Source organism: Equus caballus, chromosome 28 (assembly GCF_041296265.1).
Source record: "Equus caballus isolate H_3958 breed thoroughbred chromosome 28, TB-T2T, whole genome shotgun sequence".
NCBI lineage: Eukaryota > Metazoa > Chordata > Mammalia > Perissodactyla > Equidae > Equus > Equus caballus.
The window spans coordinates 43,340,900-43,347,531 of record NC_091711.1 but is presented as its reverse complement, the minus strand read 5'-3'; the positions used below and the strand labels follow the sequence as shown (position 1 = coordinate 43,347,531).

The 6,632-nt window shown below is 56.1% G+C and overlaps 1 long non-coding RNA gene across 1 annotated transcript; it reads left to right on the top strand.

Moving 5' to 3' along the window:
- Positions 1-700: 700 nt before the first annotated feature.
- LOC138921146 (uncharacterized) lies at positions 701-5,462 on the top strand. The gene is made up of 2 exons (XR_011433463.1): positions 701-855; positions 3,748-5,462. It is a non-coding gene; the product is annotated as an uncharacterized lncRNA (long non-coding RNA).
- Positions 5,463-6,632: the final 1,170 nt, after the last annotated feature.

Here is a 6,632-nt window from a genome sequence, read left to right as displayed (position 1 = left end):
GGTGGTGACGTGGCACTCCTGCTACTCTCGGCCCTTGTCCTGCCATCCCATCCCTGTGGGTTCGGTAGATGGTTTAGTGAGCAGCTACTACGTGCCAAGCAATGGGTGGCCAGGCACTGAGAATGGGACCAGTCCGGGAAGATCTGGGGGACAGCACTCCAGGCAGACAAGTGCTCTGAGACCGGAAGGAGTTGGTCGTGACCCAGAAGGAGCAAAATGGTCAAAGTGGCTAGACCCGGGTGCCAGGGGTGGAGACGGAGGGGGAAGTGGGCCGGGTTGGTGGCCAGATCTCATGGGGCTTTTTAGGCTGTGGTGAGGATATGGTCGATGGTTTAAAGGCTGCTGTGGGGAGGACAGACTGCAGGGTGAAAACAGGAAATCAGGCAGAATATGATGGTGGCTCAGACACCAGGGGGTGGCGGGGAGGGTGGGAAGAAGTGCCTGGATTCTAGAACTGACAGGATTTGCAGACGGTTTGGATGGGGCTGTGAGATAAAGTGGGGAATGAAGGACAACCCCAAGGCTTTTGTCTGAGCACCTGAGGAAAGGTGAGGTCCTTTACTGTGAAGAGAAGACGGAGGAGAAGCAGGTTTGGCGGGGGGACCAGGTGCCTTCGGGCAGTTTAAGGTGGAGACGCCTGTAATACGTCCAAGGGGAGGAGCCGGGGAAGTGGGTGGGTCTGTGCCTCTGGAGCTCAGGGGGAGGGTGGGGCTGGAGATCCACATGTGAAGTTGCCAGGGTACAGATGGCAGCCCACGCCGTGAGGATGGGTGAATCACCTAGGAGCAGGCACAGGACAGAGCAGGGGGCCTCTGACCTTTACAGTTTGAGGAGACGAGGAGCAGCAGCCAGGAGGTAGGAGAGCCGGAGCCAGTGGAGAGAGTGTTTCAAGAAGGTGGGAGTGAGCAACTGGGTCCGAGGCTGCTCAGATGGGAGAGAAAGGAGCCTGGGCATCACCCCAAGCCAACTTGGCAATGCCACGGCGGTCATCGGGGACCTTGAGAAGGGGGGTTCCAGCGGAGGGTGAAAGTCTGATTGGAGGGAAAGTGGCGGCTGCGAACGGAGACCTCACTTCTGAGGAGTTTCACTATAAAGGGAGCAGAAGAATGGCGGGAGCCGGAGGGTGATAGCGGCCTGGGAGGTTTGGTCTTTAATTTTTGGGCTGGAGCAGATTTTACAGCATGTTTGTGGACTCATAGAGTGATCTCGTGGAGAGGGACGGTTGGAGCGCACGGGAGAGAGAATCGCAGGCGTGGGGTGACAGGATGGGTGCTCGTGGGAGGGGACTGGGTTACTGGGGGCAGAGATACTCCGTCCCTAACAGGAGGGAAAGCAGAACAGCATGTGGCTGAGGGGGGGGGGGCCTAGAGTTGGGCTGCCTGGGTCCAAATCCTGGCTCTACCACTGATAAACCCTGGGACTAGAACAAGTCATTCCTGTTTCCTGAGCCTCAATTTTCTTACCTGTAAAACATGCGTGGTGATGAGAGTAAAAGCTGGCAGTGTGGCCGCTTGCTCCCAGCCGTGAGTTATTCTAAGCATCTCACACATTTTAATTCAGTGGATTCTCACTTCAAGAGTGAAGGAGCAGGGCCAGCCCAGTAACCTAGTAGTTGAGTTCGGCGCACTCTGCTTCAGCAGCCCAGGTTTGTGGGTTAAGTTCCCAGGCACAGACCTATACCACTTGTCAGCTGTGCTGCGGCAGTGTCCCACATACAAAATAGAGGAAGATTGGCATAGATGTTAGCTCAGCAACAATCTTCCTCAAGCAAAAAAAGAAGATTGGCAATGGACGTTAGCCCAGGGTGAATCTTCCTCAGCAAAAAAAAAAGAGTGAAGGAATGACTGGGCCTGGCTGACGGCCTGCAGAATAAGGTGTGGGATCATGCAGGAGGGGCCACTTGCCCCCAAGAGCATTGATGAAGCCTTCCTGGTGGAGGTGACAGCAGACTGGGGCCTAGAGGGATGATTAGAAACTAGTGAGGCAGAGAAGAGAAGAAAGAGAAGTCTGGGCTTGCCACCCATGGGCAAAAGCCCAGTGGTGTTACTGAGTCTGGACATGAGTTCTGAGATCCACACTTCCAGTCCTCTTGGGCATGTGGGGAAACTGAGGCCCAGAGCAAGGAGGAGCCCGGTGAGTCATTGGCAGACTGGGCACTGGCTCCTGGCTCCTGGCTCCTGACTGCAGCCCCAGCTTTGGGCGCCTCCACTTGCTCTGGTCACACCCCTGGGGCTCATACTTGGGGCCTTGGCAAAGCTATAGGGTAGGATTTGAGGGCGATTTGAGCTCTGACAAGCAGCTTTTCAGAGTCCTAGGGCCAGGGGTGTGGCCCAGCCCTGCCGCAGACGTGGGTCAAAGCAGTTCTGGACTCAGACCCCAGGAGAACAGCCATGCTCTTCAGCCCTGAGCCGCCTGGCCCCACTGACTTCCGGCCCCATCTCCTGCCTCTAGCCCTCTTTACCCTCCAGCAAGCTTTTCTAATGGTGGAACTGCCGGCATTGGCAAGTCTCTGGGGAAGCCAATTTGAGTGTGATGGGGGGGAGGCACCTGTCATCACATTCTGGGTCCCAGAGGTGTTGGGCTGGGACACTGTCCCATGTCTCATCCTTGCAATTTACAAGGGGCTTCTATCCAGCATCTCATATGAACCTCACTGAAACCCCGACAAGTGGGCAGGACAGGAATCCTGATCCCCATGGCACTATTAAAGAAGAAGAGGCTCAGATAAGGATGTGGCTTGCAGAAGGTCACACAGCAAGTTGGAGATGGGGCTAGGATGAAGCCTGATTTCTGGTTCCATGTGATCCCATGTTTCTGTGAATAGCTCACGGTCTGGATAGGAATAGAAGCAGCCAGCGCCCTCCCTCAGTAAAGGGCCGCCCAACTTCAGTGTGATTCCAGGGAGATGGGAAGTGTGGAGATGCAGGATCCCTTAGTCTGAGTCTCATTTTGCTGTGTGACCTTGGGTAGCTCCTTTCCCTCTCTGGGTCTCTTTCCCATCCATTCAGGGAGGGCCCGGATATGATAATTCTAAGATCCTTGTTGTCCAAAGCCTCTGACCCTGGTACCCAGGAGGAGAAGACACGCTGTGAGGGAAAGAGAGAAAGAGAGATGGGTCCAGGGATGGGTGGGACCAAGGAAGAGGTTGGGAGGAAGGTGAGGGGAGTAGCAATGTGGCCTCAGGGAAGTCGTTTCCCCTCTCTGAACCTCAGTTTCCACAGTTTGCCAAATGGGGTCACCATGAAGGTCCTTCCTGGCCCAGATGTGGGACAAATATCAGTCTTTTCCTCCCCACCACCAAGAGCTGGGCCTGGGCCTTGCTGCTGCTGGCCAGGGTGGCTTGGGGACCCCATGGGAAGATGTCAAACCAGGTCTCAGTTTGGCTGCTTTGGTTGGCTGACCTCTGCTGGCCCAAGGGAGGTGGAGGGTGGGGGTGTCCTTCCGGTGTGGACAGGCCCAGGCAGTGCCAGCGCCTTGACTCAGAGATGACTGAGATGGCAGAAAGAGCTTGGGCTTAGGAGCCCCCAGGTCTGGGTTTGAATCTCATCCCTGATACTTCGTAGCTGTGAGATCTTGGGCAAGTCACCTAAGACCTCACTGAGCCTCCATGTCCTCCTCTGTAAAACGAGGACGCCAATCCGAGGATGCTGTGAGGCTGGAATGAAATAAGAACAGTGAGGAATGGTGCAGCTGGCTTGGGCTCTAGAGGACCAGCTGAGATTCCTCCTTCCTCTGCTTTCCTTGCAGCCCACATGGGACCAGCACAGGCCTGGAGGCAGCACCAAGGCCCCGGTAGCCCTTCTGTCCCCCAGTGCACCCCTGTCTGGACTTGGAGTCGGCCTGGAATCCAGGGCAGAGTGGATGTCCCCTACCAGAATCGGAGACACCTGCAGCCTCGGAGCTGGGGGATACTGAACATTCCCGGCTCCTGCTGACAGACAAGCAGCTTAGGATAAAAGGCTCCTGCTCCACTGGGTCCAGGCGTCAGCCTCCGTGGGTGGGAGGGTTTGCTGAAGTGAGAGGCTGATGAGAGCGCAAGGGAGGGCTGGCTGGAGGCAAGCACCTTCCAACCAGTTTCCGATTTCCTTTGCTGTCCTCCCCTATCTCTGGCTGGCAGCTTTTCAGGATTAGCTGCTGTGGTCAGGAGCTGCCAGCTGGGCCGGCCTGGCACAGCCTCAGGGAGGTGTATGAGGGCTGTCTGGTAGCTGGGCACAGTCAAGGAAGGGGGCATGAGTCCAGTTTTCGAAATTTGTCCCTCAGGAAATTTGTCCTTTGGAAATTTGGGAAGTGGTGGGGAGAGGTGCGTGTCTGCCACTCACACATGATCCGTGTAGCACATCCACATTGTACAGGGAGAGAAATAGCTCAGGGAGGTGGAGTGATCACGCAAGGCCACGCAGCTGGTCTGACCCTGGCTGCATCCCACGCCATCCAGTGGACACGCCTCCCTGACGGCTGACAGATGAGCTAGGAGGGGCTCATGTCCGTGCGGGTCAGTACCTTCTACACCATCGCCCCAATGGCAGCTACCATGTACTGAGCACCTACCCTGTGCCAGGTGCCTGTGAGGCTGGTGTCCCGTTCTACAGACAAGAAAACAGAAGCCCAGACAGGGGAAGCAACTTGCTCTAGATCACACCCCAAACCGGCGATCGAGGCAGGGTTTGAACCCAGGACTAACTCCAGAGCCTGTGTTCTCACCTGCCCCATGCTCAGCAGAGACCTCCCCGCTTTGACACATGTCAAGCCCACGGCAGCTGTGCTGCCCACGGCTGCACCAGGCCCTGCTCTGGCCGAGAGCATTTGTACGCAGAGCGGAAAACACAGTGGGGTGCAGCAGGCCTCTCCCGAAAGAAACCGACCTCACCTTGGCAAATCTCAGGGAAGGGGCTTGGAGGCTCAGTTGGGTCACAGGTTCGCTCCTTGACCAATCAACTGTGCCCAGGGCTGGGGTCAGATAACCATGTAGCAGCCCCCTACAGACCATGGTGGCCAAGGCGGTGGGGCATGGCCTTTGCCTAGAGATTTGACCCCTGGGCCAAAGGTTCTGTTTAAGTTACATCTGCCTCCCCTGGCTTCTGAGCGTCCTGTTCCCAACTTGCATGACAAGAGGCTGGGGGGTCAGGGTGGGTCCTCTCGAAACTGCTTTCCTTGGGCCGGGCCCCTTCGTCCAGCCGACAGGCCATGTCTGCCCGGGGAACTGAAGTGTATGGACAGGGGTCAGAAGCTACTCGAAGGACTTGTCTCTGTGCCCAACTCATGTGTGAGCCTTGGGGGTAAGTCACATGGTTCACCCTCTGGTCTCAGTTCACACATCACCCACAGAGAGGTCCCCCAGCTCCCCAGCCGCAGTCTGTCCTTCTCTATTGTGTCTCTGTGAGGTCTGTCTTTCCTGGCAGATTGTGAGGGCAGGAGGCAGGGCTGACACAAAATAGACATTTAATAAATATTTGCTGAATGAAGTTTCTCTAAACTCTGGTGTTCCCATCTGTACAACGGGGGAACAACAGCCCCCGTGAAGTTTAAATCAGATAGTACCCAGAGCCCCACCCCGGGCCTGGGATGCAGCCGGAGCTCCCGGCCCTGGAGCCGCACGGAGGGCAGGCTGAGCTGGAAGGCCTCTGGAAGCCACGAGGAGGAGGGAAGGCCCAAGGGTGCAGTTGGTTGAAAGACGGAAGATGTGACACTGAGCCCAGGGCCGCCTGTGGTTACTGTTCTGGGAACTGAATTTGGAAATTTGAAACCCACTCTAGGTGTGAATTTAGCTCTGCTGCTGCGATTTGAGGCATATCACCCTGCTTTTCTGAGCCTCAGTGTTTATCTGTAAAATGTCCATTTAAAAAAGTCCACCTTGGGGCCGGATCGGTGGCACAGTGGTTAAGCGCCCACGTTCCGCTTCTCAGCGGCCCGGGGTTTGCCGGTTTGGATCCCGGGTGCAGACATGGCACTGCTTGACAAGCCATGCTGTGGCAGGTGTCCCACATATAAAGTAGAGGAAGATGGGCACAGATGTTAGCTCAGGGCCAGTCTTCCTCAGTAAAAACAGGGAGATTGGCAGCAGTTAGCTCAGGGCTGATCTTCCTCAAACAAAACAAAAGAATAAGTCCATCTGCCAGCTCGTCTCCAAACTCCAAATGCACGTTTTCCCCTTAGAAACAAAATTATAAATGGTTCCTGGTCCCTCAAGCCACAGGAACCCTGAGCACTAACATGCAGCGTGGGGAGGCAGGAAGGAGCTGTCTTGGCTGTGAGAAGGCAGCGCAGGCCTCCTGAGGACACAGGCACCACCAGCTCTGGGGATGGAGGGAGCAGAGGGAGAAGGGTGAGCTCCCACCCCGCTGGATGGAAGCCACGGGGAGCCCGGGCCAGCCCTGAGCAGGAGGCCTGGGGACGCCCAAGCCGAGGGAACCAGTAACGACAGTGCCGTGCCCTGCACGGGCTGCACTCGTGTACAAATCTGTCTTTTCATGGAGAAGGTCTCATGGCCCTAGACAGAAAATCTCACAAAAGGGCAAAAAGCCCTAGAATCTCACCCCCAGGACCCAACTTGTCCAGTCTTTGTACTTTCTTTCTAACATAGCTGTCATCAAGTGTTCCCTGTTTGGGAACACTTTTCACGATCAGTTCCCTGT